The sequence below is a fragment of the Ammospiza nelsoni genome, chromosome Z (genome assembly GCF_027579445.1).
Source record: "Ammospiza nelsoni isolate bAmmNel1 chromosome Z, bAmmNel1.pri, whole genome shotgun sequence".
Taxonomy (NCBI): domain Eukaryota; kingdom Metazoa; phylum Chordata; class Aves; order Passeriformes; family Passerellidae; genus Ammospiza; species Ammospiza nelsoni.
The window spans coordinates 57,930,852-57,946,411 of NC_080669.1; the positions used below are offsets into that span (position 1 = coordinate 57,930,852).

The following is a 15,560-nucleotide window of genomic DNA, read 5'->3' on the forward strand; positions in this document are numbered from 1 at the left end:
AAATAAATGCATCTCAGATGAAAGTGCAAACATTTAGCTGCATAACATGCAGATGGGAATTCCTGAGCAGATACTCAGCTTTACATATAATTGTATCATTAAGGAAGATTCAGGCCTATTTGTGAGAATCTAAGTTTTACAGGCTAAAAACACTTTCTCAACTTATAGTACTAATTCTTCCAAGGCTTCTCGGTTTGGTGTTTTTTTTTGGTTTTTTGGGGTTTTTTTTAGTTATTATTAGTAATTTAGTTATTATTAATATTATTAGTATTTATTTAGTTATTATTAGATAGCAGTCATCCAAAAGACAAAATTCTGCTCTTTGCTTTGTTATTTGTACAATGAATTGCAAAGAAAAGTGCTAGAAGCAAATGTATATTCCAGTCTGTTTGAAGAAATATAATGCATCCAATTTAATGTCCAATATCATGTTAAGAAAGCAAAGAGAAATATCTAAGTCTGTATCTATTACACCCCTAGTAATCTGCAGTAAAAAAATGTGATTTTACTCAATAGCCTTTCACTGAGATAATTATTCACACCTTACATAAAGAAATTAAACGGTATTTCCAGCTCTGTAAAAAAATCCCAAACCACAAAGCAAAAGCTCTTCATTGCCTTGCTGGCATTGAAGTTCAAATCCCATCAGGACTACAGCAGTGTGGACCCAATCCAGCAAAGCAGTAAAAAACATCTGATTTTAAGCAGGCAAGATTATACATTTAACATGAGAACATGGCTAAGTAATTCTCCTAGCATGGTGAGAGAGCTTAGCACCTCACAGAAATTAGGGAAAAATAATGAAGCACAGGAAACATGGTGCAAAGCAACCTGTGTGACAGCACTGTGAATTTAGGCTGGAACATGAGGGAAAACAGACAAGATTATTTTATGCTTGATAACAAATTACCATTTTATATGTGCTGTTGGATCATCATTACACAGCAGGTCAGTTCCACTGTTCAGTCAGGACAATCTCTGCAAGCTTTCTGCTGTGTGCCAGGAGAAAGCCAGTATCTGCATTATTGCTCAAATTAAAAAAAATACTACCTTGTACTTGGGCAAATATATTGTTAGGTTTCAGCACATATCATAAATAAATCCACATCTGATCTCTTGGAGCTCTTCTATAACATGAAAACCCTGCTCCCTCTGATTTCCTTATATTGCTCTTTGAAGTCTGCAAGGCAGGTTTGAGTTCAAGGTGATTGGAAGAAATTGAGAATGCTTTGTTCAAAAATGCTTGGCTGTAATCCAATTCTATTTCACTCGAGATCACTAAGAGTTTCATTATTTTGGAACAGTTTGGTAATAGCCAGTCATTTTTGCTCAAAGAGCAATTTCAGGAAATCAGAGCTAGCAGGCTTTTAATTTTAAATAGTACTTATTTTAAAAAAAACATTTCTTCTAGGAAAAAAAAAATCCTCAAGAAGTTGTAAAATTTAAGTTCAAGGCCTGATATTTAGCCTAGACTAACGGAATTACTTAACAGCTCATTACCATGGGACAAATTAATTATATGGTTTAATCGCACGCTAAATTATTAGTGTGCTCCTAATCAGATTAAAGACTACATAACAGAGCCTGTATGGCATTTAGGAAGTCATTAACTTAAATAGCACAGTAAGTGAAAGCTAGTGAATGACAGACAAAGCATTTCTGAGTGCATTTCTGCATGACCACTCAGGACTCCAAGCACTACTCACATACTTACTATCAGTTGGTCTGCAGGAAAAGTATCTTCCTGACGGAAGGTTTAACAGCAATCACTGCATTTTAATTTACTGCAGTTTTGTAGGTCCTGCAGCTCATGCAAGTTTAAGATATGACGTATATTCGTATATTTTGAGTCTGTAATATGCAGACTGAAGCCAACTTTAAATTTCAGTTAAAGTGATTCAGATTTAACATATAAGCACACCTATTCAATGCAACTGTTTTTCACAATAACTGCAAGCAAAATTAAATAATGTTTAAGAAGTTCTGTTTTAATAAGAAACAGTATGATTGGCTTTCCATGTGCCCTCTCTGTGATCATACCACCATTGTTCCCTCCCCTATTTGTTGCTGATTTGGCACTTTAAGTCCACACAAACCTGAATATAGAAATGGTGGGCACCTACCAAAAAGTAGGCTACTGCATTCAACAGCTGCTTAAACTACTTCATATCAACACATAGAGAGATTTGGAACTAGATCCTTAATTGTGAAAATCAGCTAAAAGTTGAAATAAGCGCTGAATGAAACGAGCAAGTGGAGAAGATCATTCAGTATCTTTAAATGCTGTGCTGCCAAAACAAGTTTTCATGAGGTAAGAAATAGCTTGTAAAGAAAAGATGATCTCTGTTCAAACCTTTCATAAAATTCTTTAAAAGTCTGTTAACTTCTGTCTCCACCTGTGCTGGTAAGACCTGGGATACAAAATACCCAACTTTTAAATTTAAAGTATGTTTTGATGAAGCATCACATATACTATGCCCACATTTACCAAAGTGGCTTAAAAACATATGAGCATTTTAAGATACCATCCAAACAGGATCTCTAAAACCTTTATACTGAAACAATCCTTCTGATACGCATTTTTATGATACGGCTGTTGATGACACCTTTTAGGCCAAAAGCTGTAGGAGGAATGCTGCTAATTTTTAATTGGAGATTTTTCCAAGGCTAGAGTGTCTAGTATTTCCAAATATAGGGAGCCTGACTAGCTTTTTTGCTGACAGAATTTACTGAAAGTGCACAAACTGTGTACACAGCTTGATTTTTCATGGCCTTCAAGGAACTTCTTCCAATCCACGTTTTGCAACATACAATGGCATTATTTTAGCTGTTTCAGTTATCACAGGCCCTAAAAGAATTCTTCCCAAGGAAGCAGCATAAGTGGGGTCTGGTTTGTGTCATGTGCTTGCACATACTTAACACACACATGCACACAGTCATATTGGTGTTTTGATGAAACCTGAAGGTGTACCTTCACAAGCACTCAGCTCATCATTTACATCCTCTCTCTCTCTCTCTCTCTCTCTCTCTCTCTCTCTCTCTCTCTATATATATATATATATATATATATATGTATATAAAGATATATTTATATCCTGAGTTTTTACATATGAGAGGGTGAGATTCCATCCTGTGAGGCAGATGAGCATGGCTTAGATCTGATGAGCAGGAAGTATGGGATGGCTCATGGAAAGCCTTTTTTCCTGCTCTGGAGAGGTAGAAGGGTACGTAACATGGGATCCAGAACAGCTTTGAAATATGACTGATTATTAAGGAAGGTGAGACAAGTTTGGATTGCTCACTGAGTGATGAAGCCAGCCTGCTTTTTAAGGTGCATAGTCCAAACAGACATGCCTGGTAACCTCTAGAGTTAACGATCTACTGAAGAGTTACTGGTTCAGAGAGTTTACCTCCTAGTAAATCTGCGTGGGCACCTGCAGCTATCATAGCACTACAATGATGGCTTTCTCTTTACAGCTCATTACCTGTTAAGACATAAAGAGAAATGCCAGGCTGTTATTAAAAATGCACATTGGAAACTGACAGAGCTTTGTTCCAATGCCCATCATTTCCCGTAAGAAAACTTCACCAATGGAGAAATTAAGAAGTGTCTGTAAAATAAGCCACAGAAACAACCATATTAATTTTAAAGATAATTTGACAGACCAATTTATAAAGAGGTATTTTAATTTTAATACTATGCCAGATAGTATTTTCCATCAGCAAATCTGGAAGCAGCCAGCAGCAGGAATCAGTGGCATTATCCATTTAAAAGACAGAGAAAGGGACACACTGGGAAGAGGAACATTTAAACCTGCCTGCATTTAAACCTCAGCCTAGCAGCAGAGTAAAGCATGGACTACAACACGCCCCTTATATACCACAGAATATTACAGTCTTGTGGATACACGGCCAGCCATCTCACCAACACAAAATAAAGCTGTAGTGGATTAAAAAAAATCCCAAACCCAAAACCAAACAAACCAACCAAACTGACAGTTTGCATTAAGATGGAAAGAATTGCAATTAAGAGGAAAGAAAAGCTCATCTGAAACACTCAAGCAACTAGAAAAGCCATCTTAATAAGTGTATAGCTCTTTCACAAACAACAGAAATGAACTGTGCTCTTTAGCTGTAGTAACACCGGTGTAGTGGATGTAAGCCTATCATACCACATATACCACTTTTCAAATGTCAGAGACCAAAGCAATCATAGCTCAGCATTACAACATTTGATTTTAGACATCACACATAAAGCACATCAAGTTTGGACTGATCAAAATGGGATACTATGCAACAAACAGGTGCTACAAACAACAGAGCTGCCCCGTGCAAAGCTGGCTGGCTGGCCAAGTGACAGCACCGCTGCCTTCACTGATTTTATGACTTCCTTCTCTGCAGGAACTCCATCACAATACCAACTCATTAAAAAAGTGAAACTTTGGAGCACATTCAACTGTTCATTAAAAACGGGAAATGCACCCACATTTTTCCACTGCTGTTGCTGTTATTTGCATGGGACCATGAGGAAATAGATATTTACAGATAAAATTCACAGAGCCTGGGGCTTCACCCACAACCACTCTAAGTATTTCTCAGGCACAAACCCACTCTGTGCTGTCTATTCACAAATATAAATCCCATACCAAGCTAGATCTCAGATATATCATTCAAAAAAAGGAGCAGACTAAAGGGCAGGACATTGCAGGGAGTTTTGTAAAGCCCTGCTGGGGGCTGTTCTCATCTAGCACATCACCCAACTTCTCTGAAGTCTGACTAGGAGCCTTGCAATAGTATGCATTTTTATACTAAAGCAGGAATCAAGACTGCTTGCACAGAGGCCTGTCAGCAAAAGGCTTAGGAACTGGCTCTCTCCCTTTAATCAGCCACCACTAAACACCCTCACATCACTCAGCCCTGGGCTCTGAATGGCAGTCTCACTCACATGCCATGTGGAAAGTGTCAGCATGGAAGGGAAAGAGCAGGACTGTTCCTTCTTTGTAGTTCTTGTACTGAATTAATTTTATATCACAGGAAGCTTTACTATTGGAGAGACCAAAGACTTTCATCTTAAGAGAAACTTTTAAAAAATGTAAAATAAAAATATATATACATAAAAACATTTAATCTTTTTTTTTTCATTATCATTAGCAATGATACTATCTGGTAAAATATGCATGACACCAATCACACCAACCGTGTGACAGGAGCCATGTTCACATATGTGTGATGAGACTGACTGCTGTCAGGTTCAACACAAACTGTACAGCAATATTTAATAAATCTCTTCCTCATAGCATATATTTTTCCCGACATTATTAAAACTGTGGAATATCACAGCAGAGAGAGTTTTGAATTGCCCTGATGCATAAATAAGTCCTTATTTTTAGTTCATTTGCTGCATACAAGTTTTTCTTCAGTAATCACACTCATTAACTGGTGACTAAATTCATATGCTTGAAAGAATAAAAATAAGTCACACATAAATGCAAAAGGTTTAAATTCTCCCCTGGTAACACCACGTCAACATGACATCAAAGATGATAAGCACTGTGCAAATAGCACTTCGTAAGGATTGGGATCTTTTAGTCCCTTCTGAAAGTTCATAAGTATTAGCCTTCATTTACAAACAGGAAACTGAAACACAACAAGGTTACAGAAGGTGACAGAGCCCGAGTGAGTTTGCGGTGGAGCTCAGAAGCAAAGCCAGACCCCGGGTCTAAGCTGTGTCCTTCTAGTTCTAGGCAGCTCACAGAGGAATCAGGAATGGGCAGTTTAACTATGGATCAAATCACTCCCTGGGCACAGGAAGCCAAGAAAACAGAGCCCAGAAGCAGTTTTCTGTATGGTTGTTTGGCCATGTTTCAGCTATAAAATAACAGAAGTCATTCAAAAACTGTTTTCCAGGTGTGCTGAACTCTGTATGAAAAAGCATGGTAACCAAAACAAAGAAGGCTTTGGTTAAGAACATCGCTAATGACTAATTTATGCATACTTTTACAAGCATTTTTACAAGTAACTGTTCACTGTTCTGACCTTCTCATTACCTTGGTAAAATTCATATAGGTAAATATCCCAAGCAGAGATCCAAGGTGCATGAATGAATCTAGGGCTATACCATCTGGTTTCAGAAACATAAAAAACATAGACATAGGATAGCAAGTTTTACCTACTGTTATAGAAACTGAAGCTAGAAATATCTATAATTTCTCTTCTATTTAATGACAGTACAACTATGTACACTTAGACAGGAATAGCCAGTTCAAGTATCATAAAACTGCTACAGTACACACAGATAGCAGCTGTAAAGTCTCATGCAGCAATTTAACACCAGATTACAGCTTTTCAGCTTCACGCCATGAGCAACCACGGGTCTGAATGCCTTATACACTAGATATTTCTGTGATGTTCAATTCAAATTTACACCACTGTATTCTGATTAGACTTTCAGTAATACAGGAGAGAACCAATGAATTAGACATTAATTAAAACAAATATGTATATTTAAATTCAATGACACTTTTAAGTGTTATTTAAACCATAATTTGTTACCTACAGTGTTCTTATAGGCATTTTCACATTCTCCTTTATTCATAAAACAGAGATTTTTTTCTCTATTTGTTTCAATAGTGTGCATTTAAATTCAGCTAATTAATATCCTAAATAGCACTCTATGTGGGAAATGGCTAGTTAAAATGCAGTATAATAGTTTTTCTCTGACAAGGAAAAATGGCTTTTAACCACTTCAAAGAGTCACCTAGTCCTCTGTCTCAAATGCTGGCTACTAGAGATTGACAGAAGGGCTTGAAGTCATCAATTTAATCAGGACTGAATCTGACAGCCCTAATTCATATATCTAGATTGTTTTGGGTATTAAAATAGGACAATTAGATCCCAATCAGAATTTTGTATAATGCACATTCTAAGTATCACCTCCTGCAGGAATGAATCCTAGGATCTGTGTGGATTATTTTGGGGTATTAAACGACACTATTGATCAATCTGCTTAACCAACACTGGTAATAAAGTCACTCGCAGGTAAGATAAAAATTATCACCCTACCTCAAATGTCAGCAGGGGATGGACAACGCTTCACGCCTCCCTCAGCTCAACTGCAGATCACGACCCTCTCCAGCCATCCCAGCACCTTCATGGAAACAGAAGAAACAGACAAGAGTTGAGCTCTGGAACAGCAAAGGTCACCTGCAGTGGGAGGGCACCATGACAAAATCCAGGCTGGTGTCCTGGTCCTGCTGTCCCTGAGGGAAGGCCACCAGCAGGGCCGTGTGCCCGGCGGCACCGAGCGCAGCACCTGGGCTGCTCACTCAAACTGCACCGGGCCCCAGCCCCGCGCCGCTGAGGCCTGCCAAGCCACAGCACCCTGCCAGCCTTGACATTAACGTGAACACATACTCAAAAGGCAAAGAGAGGTCAAGGTGACTGATCAACTCACTCTTAATGCACATTCCTGGTGAAAATCAGCTGCCCTGGAAGTAATCTCTGAACCACTAAGAGGATGAGTAATATCTCACTACCACAACAACAACAACAACTCCTCCTCCTACTACCACTTTAGAAAATGAATTACAGCACAGTAATTTATAAACTGGTGAAATTAAGAAAACAACATTTCATTTCGCTCTTAAAGGAGGATGTCTAAATCTCAGGAAGATGGCACACTGATTTAAAAAAGTAGCATGATATGTTCTGAATTCCTAAGCACATTTTCACTGCCATGATATTTTGGCACAGCAGCAGCATCCAAAAGAATTCTTAACTAGCAGCATTTCTCTGTTAAAGAAAAATAACATAAATTCAGCATGGAAAGTTACTTCTTCCCAAGAATTCAAGTCAGCTTTTGAAGGCATTTTAAAAAGTCAGATATTTTAAAAGTCCAATAATGCTCACATGATTTGAATAATTCACAATAATCTGGTTTCTAGTGGGTGGGACTACCAGATTTCACAGCATCAAGTTCTTTAAAACATGGGGGGAAAAATCAGACTGCAAAACCCCTCAAATAATGTTTAAAGAACTACTGTGTACATGCAAACTGAATGCCTAGGGTCACACTGCCCTTGCCTGAAAAGAAAAAAGTAACATTTTAGAAGATAATTTTCCTCTACTGAGTTAGCACTAGCTGAAAAAAGAGCATCAAGAATCTTTTTGTACCCCCAGAATTTTCTATCTGTTATGTGTATAATTTTAATGTACAGACAGATCACTAAACAATGGAAAGCAAAATGTGCTTTTGAGTGAAAGTTTCATCAAATTTCTCTGGAATCCTTCTATAGTGCAATGTGTAAAAGGCTGACACCTCCAAGTTTATACTAAAAAGCCTCAAAACAATACCCTCCCCACCTGCCAAATGAGAAAATCCCTCAATATAGAGAAAAATTGAACAGACATTTGAGATAAACAGAAAGCCGTTTCCATGCAAAAGCATGACTAACATGTAGTATTACTTTAAAAAAAACCATCTTATGTGCGGTTATCCAAAGTAAAACCTGTAAGCACGGTTCCCTCCTGGTGCACATCATATAGACAAGCCCCTACATTTTAAGTCTTTACATTAGTCTACCCCATAATATGCTCAGCCAAATTCTATTATCACACTTTTTAGAAAGCGACAGCTCACATTTCGGCAGGCTGAGAATATTACTGATTGTGTCCCACATTCATATGTAATTCTACAAGGAGTCTTGTGTAATTTAATTTCAGACTTTTGAAAGAACTCGGAATTTCAGGCAGAATAACTGAGCAGTGAGCCACAACTCTCATTTCCAAAAATAAAAGGACAGCTTAGTGTGGAACAAAGTTATAAAGTCTTAGCCAGCTATTGACTGAAGTGAGCTACTAAGGACTACTGACAAATTCCTTTTTCAAAACACTCACTGTGGCACTAACAAGGGGAAATGACCTTTATATGACAAAGTCAGAATCCTATTACAATAGGACAGAAAAAATTATTCCAGCAGTCCTTCCAAAATATTTTGAAACCCTGCTCAGCAGCAGAAAAGATCTCTCATCTACTTTATGGGCAACAAAGGGAAATGTCCTAAGTTCTGACTACCTGATTGTACTTAGAACATTTTGTTTCACTCTTGGCAGCTGCAGCGATGTAGTCCAACCCCTGCCGCTTTCTGCTTGTGCAACAGCCACCCGGGGTGGCTGTGACAGCTACATCTGGCTCACAGATACCAACACAAAAGTTAAGGGCCATAAATCTTGCTTGACACCTAAGGCCTGTGAAGCTTGTTCAACAGCTGAGGGCTAGTTGAGCATGCGCCAAACGAAATACGGCTGCTGTGCAAATATAATAAGTCAATCATCTTACTCCATAAACAGTGGGCAGCCTGAGGCTTGATCAGCTCTCCTGCACAGAAGGGGCTGTGTTCCAGGAGCTCCCTTTCAGCATGGACACCTCTCTACATTAATTCTTGGGGCTGAGAGACTCCTCGCCTTAGAAGATTCTCGGTAAGTGATTAGTAACATGCTAAACTTCAAAATTTTACCTAAGTGACATAAAATATTGATTATGCAATTACAATCCTTTAGCCATAAAGTGTTGACCAAGCCTGGGACTAAGTCTGGATCCAGGCACAACTAAACTCACATCAGAAAATTTGGAACACAGGGGAGCCCTTTGAACCTTGTGACTCAACAGGATGGTCTCCTGGACAGTTCTGTATGACTCCATCCTCTGTGCTGTAAAAAATCAAGTATATCTTGCCATTGAATATCATTAAACTGCTGACGCATTTACCACAAAACTTTGTTAAATGGCTGAAATGGCTGTTTTACTTCAATAAAGATATTTTTACTTCTCTCTTGCAGGTGAAGTGCGTCACTCTATCTGTGGCAGCAGCAAGGGGTGATAGCACAAAAAATGCCAGCAGCAACAGTTTAGAACAACCATACAAGCACAAAATCAGCTATATTTGCACTTGGCTCTGACAGTTCATTATGTGTGAAAAACAGGCATTACTGTACATAAGGTAATAGGCTGGATGTTAAAATTATTAGCAGTCTCCCTTTAAAATGATTCTTGGAAATACTGCAGCTTTGAAAAAGGGTAACACAGATTCACGTGAATAACTGATATAGGTGAAGCTCTTTTTTTTTTTTTTTCAGGGACACAGAAGCACATTTGATTACTGTAATCCACAAACAGTAAAAAGGCAAACAAAAGGATTACAGCACTGAGTTGATAGAGCCAATCCAAACTAGTTTGTTTCACAAAATAAGAAACAGACCCAGATGCATCAGTGCCTTAACTGGGACGTGACGATCTTTGCCCATTATTATCTTCTCATTATGTCCTAAGCTAACCTACCAGAAAATAATAATCTGGACAAGATCAAATGACTCAAATGTGCTGGAAGTTCTTTCAGTCTTCAAAAAAGCATCTAAGGAAAGGTCCAGTGCTGAAAAAAAGCTGGAAAGGCTTTTGAACCTCTCCCATGTAAAATCTTAATGATGAAGTACAAACTAGAGAAATGTACTGGAAACTGGCTGAAATGCCCTGCTCAAAGGATTTCAGCCAATGGCAAAAAGTCCAGCTGAGGCACAGCCACTAAAGCAGCAGCCCAAGAGTAATTTCTGTTTAAATCTCCATTAATGACTTTTTTCACTGAAGAGGGGACAAAACAGTGGAAGAGATTTTTTAGAGGTTGTGGAGTCCAGGGGTACTCAAAAGTCCAATGGACTCAAAGCACAACTGCATTAATGAAATCTCGCTCTGAGCACAAGGTTGGACTAAATGATATCCAGGCATCCTTTCTAACCTCAGTAATTCCACGATTCCACAATTCTGTGGAATTTACATATCTAGCTGAAAAGTTGCAGGCAGCAGACTTTTAAGTATAAGAGGAGCGTATAAATTACATGCTTTGGAAGAAAGATTGCAAAAAACCCCTGTGATTGCATGGAAAATTGAAAAGGGGTGGACTATTTCCAAGCAGACACGTGACATGGATTCACAAGTCCTACAAGATTGTCCAGGAGTTCCTGCTTCTCCATTATGCTGGGCTACCTCTAACGGATGTGTCAGAGGCACCTGTGATATCTGGCACCTATTTCCAGAGCATTTGTGCTCCTGAGATTGACCTAAGGAATCCTGTCTCTTTATTCTATTTCTCTTGTATTTTATTTCTTTCCATTTCCAGTTAAACCACTACTCTACACCTTAACTCAAAGGAAAACAAAACAATTTGTCTGGGAAGTATCCTAATTTTACCTGAAAAGCACTTTATTTCCCTAGATTGCATCAATTGTGATGTGTGACACTTGCTGAGAGTCTTGAACTACTTTTCCCTAAACCTTTTGAAAGTATTTATCTCAAACAAAAGGAAAAACAGACTCTTCACACGCACTTTTGAGTCATTCCAATCATTTTATGGCAAGCTGAACATGAGCCAGCAGTGCCCTGGCAGCCAGGAGGGCCAAGCGTGTCCTGGGGGCATCAGGGACAGCATCAGCAGCCAGGCAAGGGAGGGGATTGTCCTGCTCTGCTCTGCCCTGGGGCAGCCTCATCTCCAGTGCTGGGGGCACTTCTGGGTGCCACAGTGTAAGAATGACATCAGATTGTTTGCATGTGTCCAGAGAAGGGTGACCCAGATGGTGAAACCCCTTCAGGGCAAGACTTACGAAGACCATTTGAAGTGAGTTGGCTAGCTCAGCTTGGAGAGGAGAAGGCTGAGGGGGAACCTGGCACAGCAAGGTACACTTTCCTCCTGGGGGCAGAGAAGGGGAGGTGCCGATCACTCCCTGGTGACCAGCGCCAGGACACAAGGAAGTGCAGTGAGGCTGCACTGGAGAAGTTCAGGTTTGACATTAGGAAAAGGTTCTTTACTGAGAGCATAGTTGGTCACTCCAACAGGCTCCCCTGACCATGGCACCAAGTATGTCAGGGCTCCAAGGATTGTTTGGACAATGCTCTTGGTTATATGGTTTATTAATATTAACTAAATTTATTAAAAATTATAAATTTATACTAACTAAATCTATTAATACTAACTAAAGCAGTTCTATATGGTCCTGAGAGGGGCAAAGTTGGACTCAATGATCCTTATAGGTCCCTTAAAACTTGGGATATTTTGGGATTATGTGCTCTTTCTTAGGTTCAAACTTCTCACCTTCAAACTTGCAATGGGGTTTCACATTCTCAACTAAAATAGTGTTCTGGAACTGTGAACTCACTTCTTAAATTCTCTCATCAACTTTCTCTTCTGCACAGGAATTCCCTATATTCCTTCAAGGAAACACGAAGAAAACACATCAGAACCTTCCATCACCATTCCCTTTTTCTTCTGTTCAGACACCAAAAGCTTTGAATCTGTTTAACTTTACACTAGTCTCACCAATCTACTCTGGACAAGGATCACATTCTAGTTCCAAATCAGAGTCTTTTTCCCCTCCCTTCCTCAATCTATTCATATCTTTAGGAGTCTAACAATAAATCCTACCCTTCATGCTTTAAATACTTCACTGAACCACATTTCTGCCCTTACAGACTTGGCAGTCTTTGCCCCTTTGACATAACAATAACCGGAACATTTTCTTAGCAGCACTAAGCTGAGTAACAACTTATTCTTTTTTGGCACTCATGGTAGGATAAAAGATGAATTTATGTTTTCCACTGCATTATGGTTACAAGAGTATATGCGGACGGATAGCTCAGGACGTCTACACTGTGGTACAAGGCGAAATATAGGAATTAATACACCTCTTTGACCTTTTAAAAGAAACCACCAGTATTGTAAAGGATGCAAACAGAAATCCTAGCAATTTCACTTGTCAAACAACATAGCTCTTGTGGTAACCAGAAATTCAGACTGCCTTTCTTAAGTGAAATATGTCATATTCCCAGCTACAGCTAATTATCTTCTTGTGCTGGAGGAATGTTATGAAGAATAGCTTAGTCAATGTTTACAGAAAGTATTTTGAGATCTGGGCAGATGGAAACCCAGAACTCTATTAGCTGAAACTGTTGCTGACATATCAGTAACTTAAAAGGAAAAGTCTTTTGATAAATTAACAGGAAAATGACAAAGAAAAGATTAGAAAAAAATATATTACTGGATTATTGTAGTCACTTCTTATGTCCACACTTAAGAAACTAACTTCAAAAGAGCATAGACATAAAAATGTTGCTTGAAGTCTGGAGCACCTTTTTACTATCAAGGCAATAGCCAGTTAATTAAGAAAAATACATAATGGATTACTGTACCTGGTGATAATCCACATGTAGCAGAAACAATAAGCACTAGATTGCTCTTCAATGGAACCGAAGAAATACTGAGGAATCAAAAACAGAAATAAAGAACAAAAAATATTTTACAAGGCTGAAACAAAATGAAAACTGGAATTTACTAGAAGAAAAATAATATTAATTTTAAAAAATCTCCATCACTTTAACTCATTGTTCAAGTAAACAAATTACTGGGCACAAGTAACTGGTGATCTGTGTGACAGAAATGGAGAAAATCAGGCAGTGCAACAGTGTCAGACATTATCTGGTCCAATCCCCTTCTTCCCAGCCAGATCACTTAATGCAATTAATGCAATTCAATTAATCTCCTTTTTGATTAAACATTTCTCAATAGGCACATAAAATGTCAGTTGATATGGAAAAACAAATCTATTAATACTATCTAAAGCGGGAATAAAAACTGGTTCACAGAACTAAGACTGTAAAAAGGAAGAAGAAAAAATACAGAATTTTTGAAAAGTAAATACAGCATATTCAGAAAATCACCCAATAAATGTATGCTGCCAAAATTGTCAGTGCTTTAAGAAAAGACATAGTATAAAGAATGACTTGGCAAACTATTAATACAGAAACATACAAACAGTATTTATTGGATCAAAAAAGCTCATGACTAACCAGCACAGTGAGTAAACATTTTATGCTTTGAAGTACAGGGTTTATAATTCAGAGATACAAATATTATTTTAGGTGTACTGGGGCCTTAGTATGTAACTCAGGCAAAGATGAAACCTCCAGGGTTCCCTCTCCCTCTCTACTTTTTGGAATGGTGCAACCTTAGCACATCATTCTTGAGAACAAAGGAGAGAGATTTCGGGGATAGCAGCAAATTTACCTTATCTCCATCTCTTCTACGTTTGAGTTTAGTTTGGCCATTAAATCTTGTAGCTGCTACCCTAAGCATTCCTAATGTTTAAATGCCTGGCTTTACAAATTCTACAAATTGGTCACATTCAAACAAAGCGTTGCCTCTGAGTAGTTACTTTCTCCAGTGTTCTCTTCACTCAACAGCAAATACAAAAAGCCCACTTTGTTGCCATATCCTAAAACAGCTACTTCGCTTCCTGCCTCACTATCACTCCTTTTTCCTCAAAAAGGCTAAAATTTGCCATTTCAGCTTAACAGGGTTCAGATTTCACTGACACGAGAAATGTAACTCTTCATTAGTTACTGGGTATTTTGAGTTTCACTCAAAGTTATGTAGCATAATGGGCTGTTCTTTCTACACTTCTGAAGTATGTTCTCAGCTTTTTAGTCCTGAACTGCGCTTCCTAAGAGCTTCTGCAGTCAGGGGAACCTGGACATCACTTGGCTACACAGAGCAATGCCTAAACCCTACACCACTGACCACACAGCTCCAAGGTCTGCATGACTCGTGCTATCAAGAAGAAACCCCTGTGAAGAGATTAAGCATTAAAGAAAGGGGTGTACAGAAGCTTGCTAAGAAGAAAGGTGTTGAAGCCAGCCAGGACTGAAAAGTGTGGCTGGGAAGTACACAGGCATGCAGGACTGAAGGGCTAAAACGCAGCCCCTTCCAGCGACTCTAGATGCCCAGCCAAGGGCTGAATGAGACATCCAGGCCTCACCAGATGTTCCTGCAATATGCTGAGATACTTGTGGCCTCAAATACTGCTGGAATATGAGTGAATGTACAAATCATGTTCAAAATAAATATTTTGTTATTATAAAATACGGGTCTTAATTTTGTTCTTCAACAATCACCACTGAGGTATCATGTAACAGGCAAAAAGTCACTAAGATTTACATCTTAGCTGTGGCTTTTCTATTGCCCTCTGTTGCAAGCTACATATGTACTTTATATATTTTCATATTCTAAATATATTTCTATTGTGGTAATCCTCCACAATTCTGGAAAACAAATACACTTAGTGCTAGAGAGCTGTCTCTTTAACAAAGCCAAAGGAGCCATATATGTTATGGCTTTTAATATGTTTTGTTATGTTTAATATTAACAGGTTATGGCTTTTCCAAACTCTAAGAGTTGCTGAAGAAGAAACATTTTTTGTTGGTGTTAGTCTTATCTTTCTTCAAACTTTCAAAATTTCTGCTTTCTAAAACCTAAATCTGAAGAATAACCCTACAACAAAGAAGTTAATAGATCGGGAAAAAAAATATTTTAAAGGTCGCAAGCAAGACTCAACATTTTATTTCAGAGCCCAACATTGCTTGTAGGGAGATCTCCAATCCAGTTCCTTAACTCAATGACGATTATACATGGCATTACTGGCATGTGTCACCCATGGAAAGAGAGACCCAAAAGAGATATTCT

At 38.5% G+C, this 15,560-nt stretch overlaps 1 protein-coding gene across 2 annotated transcripts in view; it reads right to left on the reverse strand.

Moving 5' to 3' along the window:
* Nucleotides 1-15,560, reverse strand: part of GHR (growth hormone receptor) — a 117,384-nt gene that overhangs the window by 67,205 nt on the left and 34,619 nt on the right. The window contains exons 2-3 of one of the 2 annotated variants that reach the window (XM_059492189.1): nt 13,232-13,299; nt 7,063-7,147 (exon numbers count right to left, since the gene is read on the reverse strand). The gene's annotated coding sequence lies outside the window, so the exon portion shown is untranslated. The remainder of the gene's footprint in view (nt 1-7,062; nt 7,148-13,231; nt 13,300-15,560) is intronic. The other variant, XM_059492190.1, reaches the window with a different exon arrangement.